This window comes from Ambystoma mexicanum, chromosome 1p (genome assembly GCF_040938575.1).
Source record: "Ambystoma mexicanum isolate Mex_15411 chromosome 1p, UKY_AmexF1_1, whole genome shotgun sequence".
Classification (NCBI taxonomy): domain Eukaryota; kingdom Metazoa; phylum Chordata; class Amphibia; order Caudata; family Ambystomatidae; genus Ambystoma; species Ambystoma mexicanum.
The window spans coordinates 645,812,468-645,835,785 of NC_090921.1; the positions used below are offsets into that span (position 1 = coordinate 645,812,468).

Consider the following 23,318-nt stretch of genomic DNA (forward strand, 5'->3'; position numbering starts at 1 on the left):
AAACTTCTGGTGTGTCCGTTGGCGCTGTGGACCGCTTCAACTTTGTCGAAGACTGGCCGGGGGTTGTATGTTTAGTGAATTGAGATTGTTGGTCTTTGTCGCCGGGGTGTACAGTCCCCATAGCAGTGCCTGAGCCGTGTCTGGCGGGCCGGGGACAAATGATGCAGAGTGCTCTGCCAAAAGGTCAACGACCTGCAGTTGGAGGCCTGCTTTTCACTGATGCCCTCGTCGCACTCGGCGGTTGCGGTGGCGGGAGAACTCGACTCTGTCTTCGACATCTCGTAGGCCGCCCACCGCTTGACACGGCGCTCCTTCAAAGTCTTCGGACGGAGGAGCTTACAAGCCGCACAACCTTTTTTGTCGTGATCGAGGGGCAAGCAACGGTTATCTCTACAAGGAAATCTGCCCTTGCAAATGGGGAAAAACCTAAATGGAGCCCTCTCCATAGCTGAGGATCGGGAAAGTGACTAAGACCAGAGAGGAAAGAGGGAGGAAAGGGAAAGGCATTCTCAGATTTTACAGAAATTTCCAAACTCACCCCACTCTCCCTACTGTGTAGGTCGGCAGGAAGGCCCGGCCACGTGGTCGGCAGCACCGACTCGATCACCGTCCGTCGAATGTCCGTGGAGGTTTCGGCAGAGATCCAGAACAGCCGTCGATAGGAAGGACGGTCAGGGTGATCTTGAATAATAATATAATATATTCGACCAAAGGCCGATGGAACAATTAGCAATGTCTCTGGACGAGCTCTGCATAGGGCGACCAGTATGCTGGGCGGAAAAAAACAATCTGAGGTACCTTCGACGCATGAGGGATTTTGGGTACACTACACGTCACGTTAGGGAGAGTGTTACAGGCACGCCCATGTCGACGTCCCCTTTCGATTTTCGAAAGACAAGATGCAATACTCTGCGGTGACCACTGGATGTTGGTTGCCCAGGAGGGGGTATCTCCACAAAGAACTGTGTCTGGTCGGTAGGGACCCAGTAGTCTGCCTATTGTTCTAATCAACTGCTTTCCTCCTATGTCTATTGTTGGTTCTCTTTATTACCTGATTTGTGTGACATTTAAACTAAGTACAGTTGATGAACTTTAATGAAATGTAATAGTAACTGTGGTACCACATAGAACTGTGTATATATATTTGCCATTATAGATTAACTGAGCACAAAGTGAGTTATTGTGATTGTGTATATATCCTTGAACCTTAATTATATAAAGACTGTGTTTTAACTAATACAGTGTGTGGACATTGCTTTGTGTGTGCTTGGGGACTACACTGTACTTAAGAACCAGCCCGCATCACCTCCTGACAGCTAGGCCTTAATTGCTCACAACGTTTTACCAATATAGAGATTCTTAGCTGGAGTCTTCTGTGCCTCTCCTCTACCATATAGAGAGCAGGAGTACAGACACCCCCTCCAGTCTTTACAGGAAACCTGGAGGCAACTGTACTGAAACGAGTCCAGCGCAGTATGCGAGAAGCCTGCATAGGAAGCCAGAGACCAGAAAACCCAGTGTGAAACTGACCGCGAGCGCCGTGAAGGAACTAGTGATTGTGCAAGTATACAATGTAGCAGAGTGGTCGCGTGGGTCTGAAAGAAGCAGAACACGGTCTCAAAAGTCTCTGTCTGAACTATTAAATGAATAAGCAATTACGTGAAGTGTTGATGGACCGCGCACACAGAGCAAAGGAAGGGGGCAGTCCTGAAAAGTTCCAACTTGTTAAACAGACATTTCAATGGTGTAAATGAAAATAAATCTTTATTGCTCAACTTTATAAAACCTACAAACCTATTCTGAACATTGAACTAAATTGAAATAAAGCAAATGAATCGTTTTCTTTCAAAATACTAGTTTAAATGCAGGTCGATCACCATCCAGAAATTGAGAATCTATTGAGCCTCTTAAAACTGTGAACCATTCTGAACTTGTGAAAGGGAACCCCAGCATTTCTACTGTGAATTACTCTGAACTTGGGGAAGGCAACCCCAGTGCTTCTACTGTGCATTATTTTGTGCATTATTTTGAACTTGGGGAAGGGATCCCCAGTGCCTCTATTGGGTACTATTTTGAACTTGGGGTAGGGAAACCTGGTGCATTTTTTGTGAACTGCCTTTAACCTAGGGAAAGGAATCATGGGTCCCGATTCAAACTATTTTCTCTTTTGTCTACGAAGGATAATTTTGAAACTGTGTTACAAAACTACTTTACAGCTCGGAAAGGGGCAGGAATTTGGGTTAAACACTGTTTTCTTTTGGTCGTTGATATGCTTGCACATTGTACAAAGTCAGTTTTGCAGGTAAGTTTAGGTTGTGGGCACAGACATATTCTTCTGTTGAACTCTTTGACTCGGACGTTCCCTCGTTTTCTTTAGGTAGGGAAACCCCACCTAAGAATAGGGCAAGTTAGGCTTTTTTCCATCCTCACATTTCAATTAATAAAAGTGTTTATTTTGAGATTTGAATCTGTTGCCTGTGTCCCTCTTCATGATGCCTTCACAAAACAATCAGAGAATCCTTATCAATACACTCCTAGTGTATGCATAAACAATACTCATTACATAAAGGGGTCAACCAATGTGCTGTCCAGGTACTCCAGATATTCATGGAGTGCAACACAGGATGTCAACACTGGACTTGTCATGCAATACAAGATCATCTTCTGGAATGTCAATAAAACACACCCTATGAATCCCAAGATTCTGCTAAACAAGGTCACAGAAAAAGATGAAAACCATATATAGCGTGAATCATGCGTGTATTTATTCACAAACATATTTACTACATAGAATAAAATGAACTACTGGCTGCGGTTGTTCGTAGGCTATTTGCTAAGGATGTATTTTGGATGAAAAGTGATTTCTCTAAATGCAAATGGCATTTTATAATTTCTAAAAGAACCCTCAAAGTATGTTCCCTGGAATGGTTGAGTCAATAAAGGAAATTGGGTTAATATCTTGACCTGAAATTAATTGGGACTATCAGTAATGCATCTGCTCCTGGGATTGAATAGTATTGGTCTGGAAAAATGACAGATAGTGTCTCATAAAGGATAGCTTCATATACATAATGATTTGGCTACATCAAAATATGGTGTTGGTGTACCAGCAAAATGTGTGATCAGAATTTTATCAAACTTGGATGGCTTAATAAGGTTTTGGGGGAAGTTCCTATTGTCATTGAAAGGAAAAGCAGCTGTAGACAAGAACCTGATGGTATTGCGCTTACCATACCTGCTAATGTTGCTCACAACGGACCACTTGCTGCTCAGGTTAATGTTGAGAGAAATGGCACCAACAATTGCGTTGTTTCCTTGAAAGTGCCCTATGATTTGGTTGACATTGGCGACCAGAATTTCAGGTTATATTATAAGGTGCCCAGGACCCAGTACACGATCCCTTGGGTTATGAGTGGCCCGAGATATCTGCTTATTAGGTTGTGTGACAACGACTTATATCCCAAACACTCATGGAGTTAGCACCATCTTGTAGGAAATAGGACATAAAGATACTATTACTGATAGTCTGGAGCAAGTTGTAGATTGTATTTGCCAACAGACCCAGTTATGATTGGAGAGTCTTGCTGGTCATCTGCAGGGGTGTCGAAGGGAACAGAGCATAGATACATTGGTGCCGTTTTATAAAGAGAGAAGTGTCCTAGCATCTCAAGGAGTTCTGTGGCACTAGTCCAGGGAAGAGAATGCATTTTTTAGGTTATGGCAGAATTGCAGCAGAGGTTCATAAGGCATAGGTCAACTTCCCTAACCAGCCGCAGTAAGCAGAGTAAATTAGGTGAAGGACGTAGGCGTGTTTACAGTTATATAGGTTGGGACAGAGGACGCCATATAAATCTTTACTTAAGGTAATCGAATAATAGGATAAAGACTTGGATGTAACCCCTAACAGATCAGGAATGGAGGGCTGCAGGTGTACACACTGGGAAGGTTTCTAGAAATAGTATCATTTAATTACTACACTATGAATGCCTCATGATGGCTTACATTACACTTGTGGTCCAAAGCTAAATGGGTAGAATAGATAGTGCAGAGTGGTGAAGGTGCTCTGCTTAACCAGCAGACTACATACACATATGGTGGAATCACCCAGATATATTACATTTTTGGTCCGAGGTAGTGGAGAGCCTGTCGGGGATGTCAGGTAAGCAACTAGTAGAATTTGTAAAGCTATGTCTGTTGGGGTTGGTACCCAAATAAGAAGCATGTCCAACAGTGGAAGCTCCTAGCTCTGGGATTGGTACTGGCCAAACGAGCAATCACAGTACACTGGAAAAATAGTAGGGGTCCCAAGGCTTCCTCTGGGTTAAGGAGCTTAAAAATGTGCTATGGCAGATCCGAATTTTCACAAACTTGAAGTGATGTTGATCAGAATAGATATACAATATGGCATCAAGTGGTGGATAAGATATATAAATGCAGCTGATGATTTGTGGCCCATTGAGAAGCCTGTAATTGGAGCCAGTATTTGGGAATACTAATTATGTTGTTTTTACTATACATTGTTCTAAACAGTGACTGGTTTTCAAACCTCAGAGTGCCACTTGTATTGGAAACTAACAAAACATGAATGTATTATATATTATTATTTACTTATTTGTTACACCATTGCGTTGGACTGTATGCCCTTCCTATGTCATCTAGCTAATTGCTGTGTTTGTACATGTACTCATTGCATTTAAGTCAGTCATTAAATATTTTATTATTTCTTTAAAACAAAGAAGTGTGCAAACAATTGCCAACTCTTCTAAAACTTGCAGGCCCGGAAGCTCACCAGGGAGCTCTGAAGCAGACTCTGCGTACAGTGACAGTGAATCGAGGAACCATGCAGAATTTTAAACAGAATACAATCAAAGTGATTTTTTTGAAGGAATAAAAAGGTACTGCAGAGAAAACCGACAACAAATGCAACCAATCAGAAAACACGTTTTATTTTGGGAACAGCAAGTACACCATGCATTATCAAGTAACCCCAAAGAGCTCTCAGAGACTTGGAAAGAATTAAGAAAGAAACACATGCACAGAAACCCAGCGATATCCACACCAAAGCCAAAAGCAAACAAACACAAAAATGGACAAAGAGAAATTCAATTAAGTATAATTTGTCTGTGGTACTCAAAGGTCTGTGGTAATAAAGTTACTCGACAAGCACCTCTCTTTTGCCTCCCACCAGAAAATTGAATACAACAGAGTTTTAAACTGGACATACACAAATATACTAGAAAGCTGAAACTTAGAAATGATTTCATAAACTTAAACGAAAGGTCAGCACAGAACCTGAAATCAGGGAGCCGATTAACATGGCCCTGAGTGACGTGGAACTAAAACGCACAATTTTATTATTAGAAGATGAGGTAGTAAACCCCCTTTAGACCTCCTGGAAGAATTGGACAGATTTGGAGGTATGGACATGGCTACAGAATTGAAAAACCAATCTCGATTTGCATTTAAACCCCTTTACGGGCACATTTATGAACATTGTGCTACATAACACATGGGCCTAGAAGGGAAACTGTTGCTCCACTTTGGTAATACCATCACCAAATAATTTAAAAGAATACAACCTTTGAATAACTAAATTAAAGATTCTTCCATTATGAAAGAAACAGACAAAGGAGTCTGAACGCAGAGGTCAGACCAAGTTTCACATGCTCTAATTGACCTACAGTTTTCTACGAAACTTAAACCTTCAATCCCACTAAAAACAAACAACTAAGCAACATACTACAAAATTGGGGTGGTATGAAACCCATCAACAAAGAATAAGGGTTTTTTCTACTGGTTAAAAATCCTGAAATGACAGTCATTTATTTTAGACCAAAATCAAACAATCAGTTCCTACCATTCAGACCCAACATTAGATGCCTAGAATGACTCAGTAAACTGATTTCCCAGTTCATGGATCAGAACAAAATTCCTGCAGCCATACAACACAACTTCTGACAGCGTTGTTGCCATCAACATATTAAACCAAACCAAGTGGGAACACTACTACATCATTGTAAATATGGATGTCACTGCATGGTACACTTCAATCACGCATGACCTTGCAACAGAAGAACAAATTACATACCCCTTGTAACATTCCTTCTGATGGATGTTCTTCCCATGGATTCCTCATCTTAGATATATTCGTATCCTTCTTTGCAGTCTGAAATGTTTTTTGACAGCAAGGGGGCGCTGTGCCACATTGATGTCCCTCAACTGTTAGCAAACCTGCACCAGGACGCAAGGTCGATGATAGTATAAATAGCGCACAGTGCGCCCATAGTCTAATTTCCTAGTTTTTCCCGCTTTCTACTCAGTAGTCTTGTGGATTTAAATAACCTGCACGGGAAATAAATTCATAAAAATCTACCATATGTTTTTTTTTCTCAAAATCTTGGGGTAATACCATAGCCACTCCCCTGGTGGAATGGGCTCTTAAATTCTCAGGGACATCCTTTCCAGTAATGTAGTAACCAGGGTAACCAATAAACAGTTGGTCATTCTGCCTGATGACTGACATTCTTGAAATGTAAAAGCTAAGAGCCCTTTTCGGGTCAAGCCTGTGTATCTTCTCGTCATCCTTAGAAGGGTGAGGATGGGGTAGAAAGCTAGTAATGTCATCTTTTGTGTTAAATGAAATTCGGAAACCACCATGGGAAGGAAGGAGGGGAGAACCCGCAAAACTACCTTCTCAAAGAATACTGTGAATGGAGGTTTGCAGCATAGGACTTGTAATCCACCAACCCTGTGAGCAGAAGTGATGGCCACTAAAAAGAGGTGTTTCCAGGTTAATGACCTTAGAGGGCAAGAATTATACAGCTCAAAAGGCCCACCCATTAAAAAATGAAGTACTAAATTAAAATCCCAGGACTGAACCAGAAAAGGGACAGGTGGGAATGTTTTTGTCAGACCTTTCAAGAATTGTATCGCAATAGGCATCTTAAAATAAGAGCCTTTTTTCAGCATGCGTTTCAGTATAGATAAGACTGCCAAGTATCCCTTAATGATAGCCACCTGCAGCCCCTGATGGGACAAGTGCAGTAGAAAGAAAGCACTGAAGGTGTATTGCAAGAGAAAGGATATACATAACGTCCATAACGTCTTCGGGGAGGTCCCAATCTTAGCCTCTCAGAAACCAGGCATGAAGGTTCAGTGTTCTGATTCCTGGGTGATGAAAACAGTCTATCTTTTGCGAGAGTAGATCCACTCTCTGGGGATGACAGAATGGAGGGCAGACGACATGTCTAGAAGGTCCGGGTAAAAAGTCCTCCTGGCCCAATCCACCCCAATCCGAGGCAATCAGGATAATAGATTTCCCAAACTTCCTCAACCTCCTGATGACATGGCAGATGACGGGGACTGGTGGATATGCACATAGGAGTGGAAATTCCCAGTACAATACGAACACGTCACCCAGAGCTCTTCTCTGAGGATATTTCTCTGAGGATATTTCCTGGAGTCTAACAGGTAGCACTTCCTGTTCATACTGGACGCAAACAGATCCACTTGAGGTGTTTCCTAAAGGGTGAAGATCTCTACAAGGACTTCCCAAGTAAACTTCAACTTGTGGGAGATTGTGCTCTGTCTGCTCAGAGAGTCTGCCATTGTATTCTCTTTCCTGGCTAGATGAACAGCCGACAGAGAGATCCTGTTTTGTAGACCCCAAAACCAGAGCTGTGTTGCCTCCCTGCACAGTGGTAGTGACCCCACCCCTCTTCTTTTGTTCAGGTAATGCATGGCCACTGTGTTGGTCATCATTATAAGGATATGTTTTCCCTGAATGGAAGGCAAAAAGGCCATCAGCGCCAGTCTGATCGGCCTCAGCTCTGAAAGGTTTATGTGTAGTCTTGATTCTGCTGGGGACCAAAGCATGCACATTGAGAAATCGCTCATGTGAGCTCCCAATCCCATGAGGGAAGCATCTACAGATATCTCTGGCCAGGGTTGCCAAAAGTTTCCTTTTTCTTCACACTTTCCTTGAAGGCCAACCACAGAATATCCCGTGCAGCCTTGCTTGGGACCTGGAGAACCTGTGCCCATTGGGATCTGAGGGCCCACTGAAGGCACCTCAACCTCAGGTGTGCCTCCGGCACCAGGAAAATGCAGGATGCCATGAGGACCAGCAGCCTCAGAAAGTCGAATGTCGTTAGATATTGGGCATCTTGAAATCTCATTACCATCTGCAAGATATAATGAGCCCTGAACGACGTGGGAGGCAAAGCCTTCCAAAGGAAGAGTCCGGGGACCACTTCAATAAATTGAAGGGTTTCAAAGGTGTCAACTGGGACTTCTTGAAATAGAGGGAGAAGCCTAGTTTGTGGAGGCAATGGCAGGGGCTGTTGAGAGGTTCCAGGACCTGTTCGGGAAAACAAGCCCTGTTCAGCCAATAATCTAAGTGGGGAAAGGTGTGAATCCCTCCCCTCCCCTTGAATTGATAGTGAGAACTGTCAATGGCACACCTCAGGTACTTCCTGTGTCTGGGATGTATAGACACATGAAACTAAGCATCCTGAAGATCGAGTGAGACCATCCAGATCTGGAGATGAAGGGCCTGCAGGATATGTGAAAGTGATCATCTTGAATTTGTCCCTCCAAAACAACGTGTTCAAGAGCCTCAGGTCCAGGATGGGTCGCAGCTCTGTCTTTCGGCAGTCAAGGCCACTCAAGTAAACATTTTGGAGGTGTTGTGACTCAGGCTTTTATGAGTGCAAGTCAAAGCGTTGCTCAATTCCATGCAGGTCTTGGAGGATGCGCTGGGTTCATCAGCATTCTTTGGCTGTTTCGAGGGACCAGGAGGAGTCACCTTCGAAAACACCTCCAAAATGTTCTCACAGAAATATTGCCATTCGGCCGCTCAGGCACTCTTTTTGGGGAAACTACCCGACATATGTTGGGCGAGGAATCTGAAGACAACAAGCAATAGCATTGTTTTTTCTTCTTCTTCTGTGAAGATGAAGAAGAGGAGTGTTGGGAACCACTCCTGGCTCTCCCCCGCTTTGAATGTTTGGAGCGTTTTCTGGGCCTTTCTGGAGAATTGTACCAGTTGAACTCCTTTTCTTTTTGAAGGTGTTGAAGACGGAGGTTTTGAAACCAACCAATCTAGGATGAGTTTAGACCATCTCTCCTTCAAGGCCTTACTGGTCATTGATCGGCAGCAGCTGCATTGAATGACTTGAATGACTTCATGATTTTCACTGAGGCACCAGAGACAAATTTTGTGATGATCAGTGATCGACATCTTCGAATAACAGTCCACACATCTCTGGAAACCCGTTTTCAGCATAGAAATCGTGATCAGATGACTAAAAGATTCAAAATATTATGACGTTCGCCAAAGGAATTCAATAGGGAGAGTTGAACCTTTCCGAGAGCATGCTATGCATGCAGGAAAACAGAACTGAGACAATGGGCGCAGTGTGCGCCATTTATACCATCATCAACGTCACTTCTGTACATGGAAATGGGAAGCATTGAGGGACATAGATGCCGCACAGAGGCCCCTGCTGTCGAACAATGAGACCGCAAAGCATGATATGAATATATCTAAAATGAGGAATCCGTGGGGAACACAATCCATTAGAAATAGCAAAGATTGTCTTTACAGACAGCTCAGCAAGTTACTTCCTATACAACCTAACTTATAGCTACTCAAACAGGTATTGTGCCACCAAAAAAGGGTCTTCATGGGAGTTAAATCAGCAAATCTTTTCATATCCACGTTTGCAATCCATGTAATTTCCTTAACAGATAAGATACCTAGATGAAATTCTCATCATTAGGAGATGAAACACAACTGAACTTGAAGAATAGGTTTGCAATTTAGGCCAAAATGATTTTGCAATCTCCATCACACTGAATCATAGCAGATCATCATTGCCCTTCCTGGACATTGAAATCTATGTGAAGCAGATTACACTCAAAACTAGACTATACCATACACCCAAGAAAGGCAACTATCATACACCTGAACAATGCACATATAGGAAGAACAATCATGAACATTCCCAAGGGGGAATTACTCAGTGCCAAAGGAAATTGCACTGATGATGCTCCGGATCTACACAAGAAAAACCAGACAGACCTGAAATTCATTTAAAGAAGCTACAACCACCTGCAATTGGAACAACATCCAATATATCGGCTACCATTTCTCACAAGAAAACTAAACTAAACCAGAAACAACAAATCTAACAAGGTCACATTTATCACTCAATTTACACCTCAACAATAAAAAAATTCTACTTTTCAAACACTGCGACTTACTTATGCTGGACAAATACTTCCCAGAGTACGTAGACGAACATCCAACTTTAGCTTTCTTTAAAGCACTAAAGATCTAAAACAGTCAGCCAATGCCACCTCAAAGCATGCAATCCCAAAGCCAGCACATAAATGGACAAACCAATGGGTTTTCACAAATGTGAAAGTTGCAATATGTATCCACACACCATAGATAAAATGAAATATTGCAATTACTGTGCATCCTAAATACACAATTCATTTGTTAAACCATGTATTGTGTGTATACCATCTTTTGCAGATGCAAAAAACTGTAGGTTGGCAGCACCATTTGATCTATTCAAAACAGAATACAAGAACAGTTGTGGGCCATACACCTCGAGGATGACAGATACCCATATCAATTAATTTGCTGGAACACCATGCAACTAGCAGTTTCACAAACATAAAATGCATAGGCTTGAAACATGTTCTTTCCATTGACAGAGACAGTGACTGGGAAAAGTATTTAAGACAAACATAAGCTAAATGGATTTAACACATGAGCACAATTGAAATAGGCCCAAATGTTAATAATGAGATGTCATATTTTTATTCATGTTAAACTGTTTCTAGTATTACACATGTCAATCTATAAGTGTCATTCTAGGGTATGTTAGTTTATCTACAAGTTTACTATTCTAAAACGAATTATCGAATGTTCACATTTTATCTGTATTTTATTTTATTGATTAAAGCACAGACTTTACTCGAGAGTAGTGGAGCGTTGAACAGAGTGTTGATAGCCAGCATTTGGCCTGGCATCTTTTAACAGTAGTGCAGTTCTTTGAGTTGGGGTTGGTGCGTCGGTATGTGCGTCCATTGGAATTTGTCCTTGGTCGGGTATCGTTGAAAAAGCTACATTACATCACACACTATGTCTGCTAGCATATAATGAACTGAGTTATATAACCTTATGCAACCCTAGTTTCTTTGTTCTTTCTTCAGTGATATGTGATCATGTGTGGATTAATTAACAATGTTTATGGCTTTGTTTAATGAAAAGCAAATATGGACTTGTAAAGACAAGCACATGCAAGTCATGAACAGTTTTTTCACAAACAGAAAAACACTAATAGAAAAATAAAGGTTTTACATGCGAGTGTGTGCCAAGCCAAGAACCCCCGTTAGAACTACAGGGTTTACTCCTTGAGTTAGCACGAAACCCTACATAGGGCAAAAACAGCAGCTGCAAGCTATATCCCAAAGTTATCCTTTGATTACCCAGGAGGAGCTTGAATTTTGCCCAATTTCTTTGCAGACACCAAAGTGTAATTTTGTAGTTCAAAAAGATCAATCCTACAAGCAGTCCTCCAAAGCAGTTCAGTCTAGTATATGGGAAGTAGCCTTAATCAGACGGGTGGCAGCCAACGGACCTTCCCAGATCATAACTTCAGCCTCCTGATGCTGCTCATCTAGTGGCAAATGAATCAACCTGTGTATCGTATCCTGTCATACCTGTTGCTAACTCTAGTGGAGGTTTCTGCTCCCAAAAGGGTTGTTCAATATCTTGATTTGTGAGGTTGGGAGCAATAGGAGCCTTGGTGCGATAAAACCATTTCCTTTTTGGAGCACCTAAAGGTAAATCTGCAAACAGGCAACTCTGATGGAAAATGCGATCACAAAATAGGGCCTTCTGTTTCATCTTTCTTTCTGATGCAGCAGAGAAAGGAGCCATTAGTGAAGACAAACAAGTTACTTACCCCTGGTAACGTTCTTTCGACTGGATGTTCCTCCCACATATTCCTCATCTTTGACACTTGTTGTCCAGCTTCAGCTGCCTTGGGAAAAATATTTCGGCAGAGGGCGCTGTGCGTTGAGTTGATGTCCCTCGCAGGCCTCCGTCGAGATGTTGTCATCGAAGGCATATATAGCATGCGCAGCGCCATTTGGCCTCAGTTCTGTTTTTCCACCCTTTAGCAGCAGAGATACCTGTAAAACATGGGAGTGACCTTACTCAGCCTTGATAGAACATAAGCTGTAATAGCACAGGAAATTCTACTGAGCTGTAGGATGGGAGGGCGATGAGGAATACGTGGGAGGAACATCCAGTCGTAAGAACGTTACCAGGGGTAACTAACTTGTTCTTCGAATGGATTGTGTCCTCCCACGTATTCCTCATCTTTGACAGGCTACCAAAGCAGTATTTGTTTTGGAGGAGGGAGTAGAATTAGACTTCAAATATTTTCATGGACAGAGTGAAGGACTACCTTGCCAAATGTTCCATCCTGATCAAGGGAAAAATCCAGGCAATAATGCTTAGTGAATGTGTGGATGGAAGACCACGTTGCCACTTCACAAATGTTTCTAATTAGTATGCCCCTTTGCAGGGCTGTGGATGTAGCCATGCCCCTTGTCGCATGGGCTCTTAAAGCTTCAGGAGGGTGTTTTCCTGCTAGCCTGTAACATTCGGATATAGCCAGAATTATCAACCTGGATAAGGTCTGTTTAGTAACAGCCTGATCCAGTTTATGCCCTGTATACATAACTTAGACATTCCTGAAATGTAAAAGCTTAACACTCTCCTGGGGGTCTGACCTATGTAGTCTTTCGTCCTCCTTGCCAGGATGAGGTGGGGGATAGAAAGAAGGTAAACAATTTTTCAGCCCAAATGAAAATCAGAAATGATTTTGGACAAAAAAGGTTTGTCCCTTAAAATAACCCAATCCTTGTGGAAGATAGCATAGGTTGGCTTGGATAAAAATGCATGCAACTCGCTCACTCTAAGGGCTAATGTCAGAGCTACCAATAGAATGGTTTTAAAGGTTAATAACCTTAAAGGACATGTGTGCAGAGGTTCAAAGGGTGCACAAATTAGGAATTTTAGAACCAGATTTAGGTCCCAAACTGGAACCTGGAAAGGAGATGGGGGCGAACGCATTTGTGAGACCCTTTAAAAATTGTGTCACCAGTGGAATTTAGAAATAGGAACCAATCCTCTGACGAGCGCTTAAAAATGGACAGTGCTGCCAAGTAACCTTTGATAGTACCAATCTGGAGCCCCAGATTGGCTAAGGATAGAAGATAGGATAACACATCTGGTGTTTTACATAGAGAAGGATCTACATTTTTTTCCTCGCACCAGCTGCAGAATGTATTCCAACGGCAACGATACAAAGACTTTGTTGCTGGCCTTCTGGCCAAAAGCAACTCCTCCATTACATCATCTGGGAGGTCCCAATTCTTATATTTCAGCCTTTCAGAAACCAAGCGTGAAGGTTGAGTGTCTTGACCTCTGGAAGGAGAACCCAACCCTCCTCTAGCAAGAGAAGTCCTCTCTTTGCCTCTCTTGTTGCGGTAGCATATGGCCACTGTGTTGTCTGTCATTATCAGGACATTCATTCCCGGACAGAGGGCCGAAAGGCCTTCAGTGCTAGTCTAATTGCCCTCCGCTCCAAAAGATTCATATGTAGTTTGGACTCCGATGGAGACCAACGACCACTGACTGTCAGATTGTTGGCATGGGCTCCCCACCCCGTGAGTGAAGCGTCCGTCACTACTGTAATCTCTGGCCATGGTTACCAAAAGGGTTCTCCCTTCAGAATATTGTCCTCGCAGGCCCACCACAGAAGATCCTGTGAGACCCTGGTTGGAATCTGAAGTCAGTCTGACTTCTTTCCTGAGAACTGGGACCATTGAGTTCTTAAGAGTCCATTGAAAGGTTCTCATTCTCAAGCGGGCCTCTGGCACCAGAAAAATGCAGGATACCATGAGGGCGAGCAACCTCAAAACATCGAGGGTGGTAGACTGTGGGCATTCTGAAATTTGGTAACCATCTGAAGAATGCCTTGCGCCCTCACCTCGGGTGGCAAGCTCTTTCCCAAGGATGTATATAGTACTGCTCCTATGTACTGGAGCCTCTGAGAAGGTGTCATATGAGACTTCTTGGTATTGAGAGAGAAGCCCATTCTGTGAAAAAAGTGGCAGGTGACGTTGAGATGATCCAAGGCTTGTTCGAGAGAGCGCGCCCTTATCAGTCCATCATCTATCTAGGGGTAGACATGAATCCCCCCTCTCCTGAGACTCGCTGCTACCACCGCCATTAGTTTGGTGAAATCCCTCAGAGTGGAGGTTAGCCCGAATGGCAGAACTCGAAATTGATAATGAGAACTGCCAACTGCGAACCTCAGGTGTTTTCTGTGCTTGAGATGGATTGGCACCTGAAAATAAGCATTCTGAAGGTCCAATGACACCAACTAATCCTGGAGTTGGCAGGCCTGAAGGACCTGAGAAAGTGTGATCTTTTTTGAACTTGTCCTTTCTGAGGAACTTTTTCAAGTATCTTTAGTCCAAGATGGGTCTCAGTCCTCCGTCCTTCTTGGGTATTAGAAAATAAGGGGAGTAACATCCCTTGTTCCTCTCCGCTACAGGCACTGGTTCTAAAGCACCTTTCTCTAGCAGGGTTACAATTTCCTGCACAAGGAGCGGATCCAGAATCCTCAAAGAGCGGTTCCCCAGTGGATTGTTCTGAGGTCTTGTTATAAAAGGAATGCAGGAACCGTGGGCTACAGTTTCCAGACCCAAGCATCCGAGGTAATGTCTCGCCATTCTTCCAGATGCTGAGATAGTCTGTCCCCCACTGTTGACTGTGACTCAAGACCTCAGATGTTTTGTGGAGACTGATGCAGAGGCTGATGGTAAGGAGGATGCTGTTTGAGCTGGCTTTGCACCTCTACTTCGTCCAACATGAGGAAATCGTCTCTGGCCTCTTTGACTGGCTCTTCCTCTCGCCCTTCCAACTGAGGAGTAGAAGCGAAAAGATCAACCCCTCCAAGATTGCCCACTAGGACGAAAAGGCTGAGGTTGCAGAATAGCGGCGCCTAAAGATTTGGCTTTGGCCTTTGAGGTCTGCAACTTCTCAAGGCTCTTGTCAGCCTTGTTGCCAAAAAGATGAGACCCGTCAAAAGGCATGTTGAGAAGACTAGATTGCACATCAGGTGCAAAACCTGACTTTCACAACCACGCAAATCTGTGCATAACGGTGCTGGTAGCCATGTACTGATAGTATCCGCAGAATCCAACCCTGACTGAAGAGACTCGCACATGGCCTCTTTGCTGTCTCTAATAATAGCTAAGAAGCTGTCTCTTTCATCCCCTTCAGGAATGTACTCAGCCGCCATAGAAATAAAATCCCATAGAATGTGCGGAACTTTTGCGAGGGTACCAGTGGAGTTGGACGATTTTAATGCCATGCTCCCTGCAGAGAATACCTTCCTCGCCCATCCAGCTACGCGTTTGTCGTCCCTATCAGGAGGGATGGTACGCCGCTTGCTTGGAAGAAGCAGTAGCTGCATGCACCAACAGACTTTCCGGAGTGGGGTGTTTTGACAGGTAGTCAAGGTTACTACTGGAAGGGCGGTATTTCTTAGTTAAGTTCTTATCAACTGCCCTATTGGACTCCTGAGTCTCCCAGTTCCTGCCCCCAATTCTCATTTGAGCCCCATAGGGCTCAATGCGAAAGGGGAGGTCGAATGCACCGGCACCATTCGACATGGTCTGCTTGCGGGTGCCGTTCTGCCCGACAGGTCAGACATGGCGAGCGAAAAGGCACCCGCGAGCAGAACTCGTAGTTTGGCGGTCTGGTAACAACGGTACCGGCAAGCTCACCGGTACTGTTGTTATAGGACCAGCAAACTTGGAAAGAAGCCCATAGTATCAATAGATATTGAACAAAGATATCACAAGATGTGAGGCGCGCTGAATTTCGCTCGAACTATCAGAGAAAAACTGAACTGAGGCCAACGGGCGCTGCGCGTGCTATATATGCCTTTGATGACATCATCTCGACGGAGGCCTTCGAGGGACATCGACTCGATGCCATCGACGAACAGCGCCCTCTGCCGGAAAAAAGAAATCTGAATCAGCTGAAGCTGGACAACAAGTGTCAAAGATGAGGAATACGTGGGAGGACACAATCCATTTGAAAGGCTCTGTACTAGCAACTCATGTACAATAAGCATTTTAGTCTTCACTGTGGTCTCAACTTCCTTCAAGGGACTGAAAAAGAAAAAGTAGAAAAAGATGAAGTTTGCCAAAGCAGACAGTGTTGCCTCTCTTAGCTTTAAATTATTACCCTATCATCTGGAAGTGAAGGATGACTTGGAAAAGTAAAATCCCTATGTACCCCCTTAAGATCTGCTCAGTTATCATCGGAGTCTACAGGAGATTCGGGACAGTCATCATAGGCTGCGCCTCTATCAGAAAGGGAAAATTAATTCAAATGTCTTCCTTGAATTACTCTGAAAGCAGTTTTTTGTCTTTACTTTTTACTTTTGCATTTTTTTATTTTTTTAAATGATTTAGGGAAATGCTTACATAAAGGTTTATTTTATGTATTTATTGTTTATTTATATAGCACTTATACACAGGTGAAGTGTTTCAAATCGCTTCAAAGCGGGAAGGTAACAAGGGAATACAGTAATCATTCTTAGCCCTTGAAGATTCCCAATCATCTAAACAGAAAAACTAGCATACTAGGCCTGATGACATTTCTCCTAGTGCAAGTGCATGAAGTGGCACAGTTGAGACCAGGCTCGGGAGGGGGGACGGGAAACAGTGGGGGGGATCTTGATAGATAAACTAACTGGTCCTAGTACATTTAGGTCATGCATAGGTACAGACAGAGGTGCAGAGGCAGGGGGAGAGGGGGATTTCAAAGAGTCTGGTCAAGCAGGGCCCTGGGTTAAGTGCAGAGAGGTTGCCCCGCTCAAGGAGCGTAAGCTGAAAGTCCAGTGGTGTTGAACAAAGTGCAGCGGCCCGAAAGCATGTGCAAAAGACTGACGGGTAGCCTGTGACCTGTAGCCTCTGGAGGTGGGTTAGGCAGAAACCTGTGCAGTTCCCTCTGGGACCACTGCAAAAGATTTAGGACTACAGGTGTTTGGCAGTAAACCCACTTGGTAGCAGTCTGTACCACACAGATTCACTTGGTAGCTGTGGCTGAGCAGTCAGACTTCCCTCAAGAAGAGTTAGGCAGTATACAGAGTATTCACAATAGGTCAAGAGAACACAGTAGAACAAGTAAACACTGACCAGGGCTTGGTGTAAAAGAGATATAATTATTTATTTAAAAACCACATCTAGAAAAACACACAGGCACTAATAGTAAGCAATTCAAAAACACGGTCACTAAAAGATATACACTCCCTTAAAAGAATATTAGACAAGTCTTAAGTAAAGCCCCACTTATTTTCAGACAGCGGTGAGCGCTTAACGTAGATGGCACTCTAATAGTTTGTTTTTAAAAAAGGGAGAGAAAAGCAGAGAACAAATTGAAACAGATCCCAACACTTTTTCAAGAACACAACAAGGGAGGAAGGCAAAGTAAAACCGTGAAGTTAGAGTTCAAGAGGCCGAATCCACTTTCAGAGGATTCAACGAAATGTGTCCAAGGTCACACGGTTGCAGTGCACAAAGGTCTTGTCAAGGTTCAAAAAGGAGTTGGACCACAAAAAGAGACCAGTTAGAGGGTCAAGGCGGCCAGCCCAGTCCAGAAGGTTAAGGGGTTATTATTACCTTGTAGCAATCTTTAGAAAGGGAGGCCTGTACCTTAAAGTGGTGAGAACACTCCAGCTGGGGCAGTGGTTCCTGGCAGCGGATACAAGTCGGTGCTTCGTCCGGGGGAAGCGAGGATCTCGTCGTGGAGGAAGACAGGAGTCCATTGCACTGCCAGGGAAGAAACCAGCCACAGAGTTTCTCAGGTACAAGGAGTGGTCCGTTGATTCGCGGTTCAGTGGTGAGTGGCTATCCGGCTGCCGGGGTGCTTGGAAGACTGGGGTGCGAAGAAAGAAAGGAAAACTGGTTGTGCCCACCAGTCAGGGGAAGAAGCCTCTCCAGCCGGGAGATCTTCTCTGTCGTCGGGAAGTGGTCAGTCGGTTCTGCAAGGCTCCACTGGTGGTGTCGTCGTGGTAGGTCGGCTCAGCTTCTCCCTCGCCGGATTCTCAGGTCCTGTGGCGACTTCTGAAGTTCCAGTCCCCAAAGCCCTGCTTTTATGCAGAAAACCCCCATTCACTTAGCCTAGCTGTCACTCAAACATGCTAAGTGGTGAGCCGGCCGGCTCACCACTTGGGCCAATCACATAAGAGTGCGACCTGAGTTACCAAGGTAACTCGGTCCAGGGTGCCTAAACCCCCTCCCTCCCACACTCCCCTGTGATACCCAGACAGAGTGGCACCACTTTTGGAGGCTTCTGTGGAGAAGCTGGCCAAAAAGTGGAACAAAGGGCTCCACTTAGGTTGGAGTCACAGAAGAGAACACAAACGCCATTTTAGAATAGAGTCTTGGCAAAAAATACCAACCGGAGAATTAATATTAATTAAATAAACCAGCAGTATGTTCGAGGCTATGAGAATTAAATAATTAAAGTTGGTAGCCTCGAACAATGGGAAAATCCCATAGGAAAATATTTGCGGTTGAATATAAAAAATAGTTTCCACTGCCACCAGCCAAAACTCGATCAGGGGGGACGGAGACGTGCCCCCTCGACTAACAGACCCCGGGGCAATCAAATTGCCCCGACCAGTATGTCCACAATATGATGGTTTGTACTGGTTTCTGTTAATAATTTGGGACTAGTAAAGCCAATGGTGACTTTACATGCCCTGGGAGACAGTAGTCAGTCCCAGGGTATGGAGTCTATGGTGGGGTGTCACTATGACACCCCTGTGTTACTGCACGGAGGGTGCTGTGTAACACACATAGGAAAAAACCCATGAGACCCTATGGAGTAAAGGACCCCATAGCCCATAAAACACATTACCAGTCAAAGGAATACCATTAATCATGTTCAAGAGTGGGAGAAAAAGAGTCTCACTCTTGGCAGGAGGAAAAAAACAAACTCCAGAAATCCAGCAAAGCTGCTGGGGGACTCACTAGGTTAGGAAATTAAGCCTAAAAGAGAATTCTCCCTAACAAGGTGAACCAGGCAACCAGTAACCAAAAACTGAACAGAGTTAGGGAGGAGAAGGAGGGTGGAGAGAAAAGAAAGGAGGTTAGCAGGGGAGAGGCAGAGAGAAAGAGGAAGAGAAAAGGAAGGTCTTGAGGAGTTTCCAGAACTTATGGGGCTCCAGTTCAAGGCAGAGAGAGGCAGGGAGGCAGTACCAGAGGGAAAAAGATCTACCCTCAAATCTCTGTTTGAGAAAGCAGCTCACTCGCAGAGAGTTGGAGGACGAGCAGAGGACGCTAGATGGAAAGTATTTAGGAAGAGAGCGTTGTGGATAGTGCGGGCCCCAGCCCCAGAAAGCCTTGTGGATAGTTTGTGTCCGGGCGGTAGTTAGGATTTATCCAATACTTATGAAACTAAGGAGGATGTCTTCCTGGACAACTATCACATACAGACAATCCATCTTCTGAAAGGAGGAGAGAATCTGTTTGCCTGTGATGAACCAGAATAGACATATGGTACCTTATCCTTCAGTGTCACTAGGGACCTTCTTTAGATCTTTGCGATGCTGGAAATTATTGATTGGGACATGTCCTCCCTGTCCTTTTCCGACTACTTCCTTGTTGTGTGTTTTCTGTATGGTTTCTGTACAGCAATCCTGTCAAGAACTTGAAGGGAAGGGTATCTACACCCACTCCCAAACCACAGAAGCCAAATGTGTTCGACACTCCCACTGTGGTTGGCACGGGCTCCTGATGTTAGCAGTACAGGGGGCTACGTGGAAGCCAATAGGGGAAGGAGGGATTAGGGAGCGCTTGTGGATAGGGAGGACGAAGTAGGGTAACCTGAAAGAGGGTTAGGGTAGCAAAGTGGATGGGTAGAGGGGAATTAGGAAAAAACACACCCCAATACCTCTGCATAAGCATCTCATAACCTGACCTCTCCTAGACTTGACCAAACCTGCCTGATACCGACTCCTGCCTATCTATGGCCCATTCACATGCTTCTCCCATGACCTCTGTGGACCCAGAGCATTCATAACATGCAACATGTTTTATCATCACAAATATGACATGGCAACATGTGGAACAAAACAACAGGGATCTCACCATTATGACTGACAAAACTCATGGCCTGTTAGGCGAGATGCACAGAAAAAACAAACAGCAGGGTTCTCCCCTTATGATAGACAAACTTATGTCCTGTGAGGCAAAATATACATAGAAACATAGCACGTGGGGGGCGTGGCTAAGGAGCCATGGGATAGGACGTGTTTCATGGTGTCTCATACAGATCCTCAAAAATCCTGCTGTACTCTAACGCTAAAACCAAAGCACTTGGCATGAAAATGACACTCCTGATGCGGGAATATGCGATGAGCAGGAAGGTGACACCGTGGAGAAATTCTGAAATGTAGCGCGAGAGTTAAGGGGATTAATGCTTCGGGAGACTCGTGAGAAACTCTTAAAATGGCACCTGCAGCGGAACAAAGGATGGCGCTGTGACCTGCATGTATAACGAAGCAGGACCGGAGCGCAGATAGCACGGAGAGACACAAGAGATAGCCACAGCTTATGTATAAACAGAAGTGACGGTGGAGGCAAGAACGCTCATGGACCTGACGTCTTTATGAGCCACTACTAAGGTGTAGGAGGCGAGGTACTAAGTGCCCTGAAAAAGAAAGCACACAAAGCGCGAGAGCGGACAGTGCCTCTGATACACGGCGGGACGGATTGTGAACCCGTGGGTGTCTGAGACGTGCACCCGAAAAGGAGAAGCGAGACAATGAGGGCGCAGTTACAGATGATATGCGGTGTCACAGTGTACCCTGAGGCGGAGGGAAGAATGCGGTGACACTGCGGTTCATATTAACTGAGCCGCGCCGCCTGGAACAAACACCACCACTTCGGTGTAAACGAGGCAGAGAGACGCAGCAGAAGGCACAGAGCAGCTGGAATCAGACTTGCAATCAACGTGTAAAACATCCCACAGGCCGAAGCGAGGGTCGGAGTCGCTCTGTGCCGCCCCAGGCACGGACGAAGGGAAACCGAATAATGTTTAATGGCTTTAATTACGGCAGGCGCAGAGCTGCTGAGGATATGTTATAGTAGCTGGCGATACCGCTACGGTGAGCGCGAAACAACAATCTGTGTCTCCCCGATACATGAAACAGTGGTTTGCTTGGGTCACGCCGCAGAGATTGCACCAATGTTACACAGAGCACAAAGGAATAACGTGTGCCTCCCAAACAAACAAAAACAAAGACGGAAGGTGGAGAGTTCTTGTAATATGTTGACTGGGGCTGGAAATGTGCACCAACACATGGGAAACAACATTGTCTAGGCCAGGGGTGCACAACTGATTTTGACAGAGGGCCGAAAGTACCTTACATGAGGGCTATAGTGGGCCGAAAAGTAAAAGTGGGCGGGACATGTCAGGAGGCTTTTTCAACCCCCAATTTGTATTAAACACATGGAAAAAGATATGTTTTTGAGGGGTAACGATTTTTATTGCATTTCAAACTTACATTTTGTACTACACATTTTCTATTGCTATCATTTATTTCGATTTAGTTATTGTATATCGTCTGTTTAATTAAATTATATATATTTTATTGACCCTTGATTGGACATTCCGTTATTTTGGACTGCTATAGTTTGCTGTTTGGGTTACCCAAGAGGAGTATGGCCTTCGTTGAGCCAGGTTTCCTCAAAAAAGCAAAGGATGTACATCTCCTAACTGTGCCTGTTTTAGCTTTATTATTGAGTTCACTCTTGGAGTGCAACACTATGCCCCATGGCTCCCATCCCCAACCAAACACTATGCCCCATGGCCCCCTCACCCCCAACCAAACACTATGCCCCATGGCCCCCTCACCCCCAACCAAACACTATGCCCCATGGGCCCCTCACCCCCAACCAAACACTATGCCCCATGGCTCCCACCCCAACCAAACACTATGCCCCATGGCCCCCACCCCCAACCAAACACTATGCCCCCTGTCCCTCACCCCCCAAGCAAACACTATGCCCCCTGTCCCTCACCCCCAACCAAACACTATGCCCCATGGCCCCCTCATCCCCAACCAAACACTATGCCCCATGGCCCCCTCACCCCCAACCAAACACTATGCCCCATGGCCCCCTCACCCCCAACCAAACACTATGCCCCCTGTCCCTCACCGCCAACCAAACACTATGCCCCATGGCTCCCAACCCCAAACACTATGCCCCATGGCCCCCTCACCCCCAACCAAACACTATGCCCCATGGCTCCCACCCCACCCAAACACTATGCCCCATGGCTCCCAACCCCAAACAAACACTATGCCCCGTGGCCCCCTCACCCCCAACCAAACACTATGCCCCATGGCCCCCTCACCCCCAACCAAACACTATGCCCCATGGCCCCCTCACCCCCAACCAAACACTATGCCCCATGGCCCCCTCACCCCCAACCAAACACTATGCCCCATGGCTCCCTCACCCCCAACCAAACACTATGCCCCCTGTCCCTCAACGCCAACCAAACACTATGCCCCATGGCTCCCAACCCCAAACAAACACTATGCCCCATGGCCCCCTCACCCCCAACGAAACACTATGCCCCATGGCTCCCACCCCACCCAAACACTATGCCCCATGGGCCCCTCACCCCCAACCAAACACCATGCCCCATGGCTCCCACCCCAACCAAACACTATGCCCCATGGCCCCCACCCCCAACCAAACACTATGCCATCCGTCCCTCACCCCCCAAGCAAACACTATGCCCCCTGTCCCTCACCCCCAACCAAACACTATGCCCCATGGCCCCCTCAACCCCAACCAAACACTATGCCCCATGGCTCCCATCCCCAACCAAACACTATGCCCCATGGCCCCCTCACCCCCAACCAAACACTATGCCACATGGCCCCTTCACCCCCAACCAAACACTATGCCCCATGGCCCCACCCCCAACCAAACACTATGCCCCATGTCCCTCACCCCCCAAGTAAACACTATGCCCCCTGTCCCTCAACCCCAACCAAACACTATGCCCCATGGCCCCCTCACCCCCAACCAAACACTATGCCCCCTGTCCCTCACCGCCAACCAAACACTATGCCCCATGGCCCCCTCACCCCCAACCAAACACTAAGCCCCATGGCCCCCTC

At 45.3% G+C, this 23,318-nt stretch overlaps 1 protein-coding gene across 11 annotated transcripts in view; it reads right to left on the bottom strand.

The window, feature by feature from the left end:
* The window catches only part of MARCHF2 (membrane associated ring-CH-type finger 2), a 1,824,254-nt gene that overhangs the window by 930,690 nt on the left and 870,246 nt on the right, over positions 1-23,318 (bottom strand). For 2 of the 11 annotated variants that reach the window (XM_069649689.1, XM_069649693.1), the window contains one exon: positions 11,985-12,213. The exons of the other annotated variants lie outside the window; for them this stretch is intronic. The gene's annotated coding sequence lies outside the window, so the exon portion shown is untranslated. The remainder of the gene's footprint in view (positions 1-11,984; positions 12,214-23,318) is intronic. 11 annotated transcript variants of the gene reach the window in all.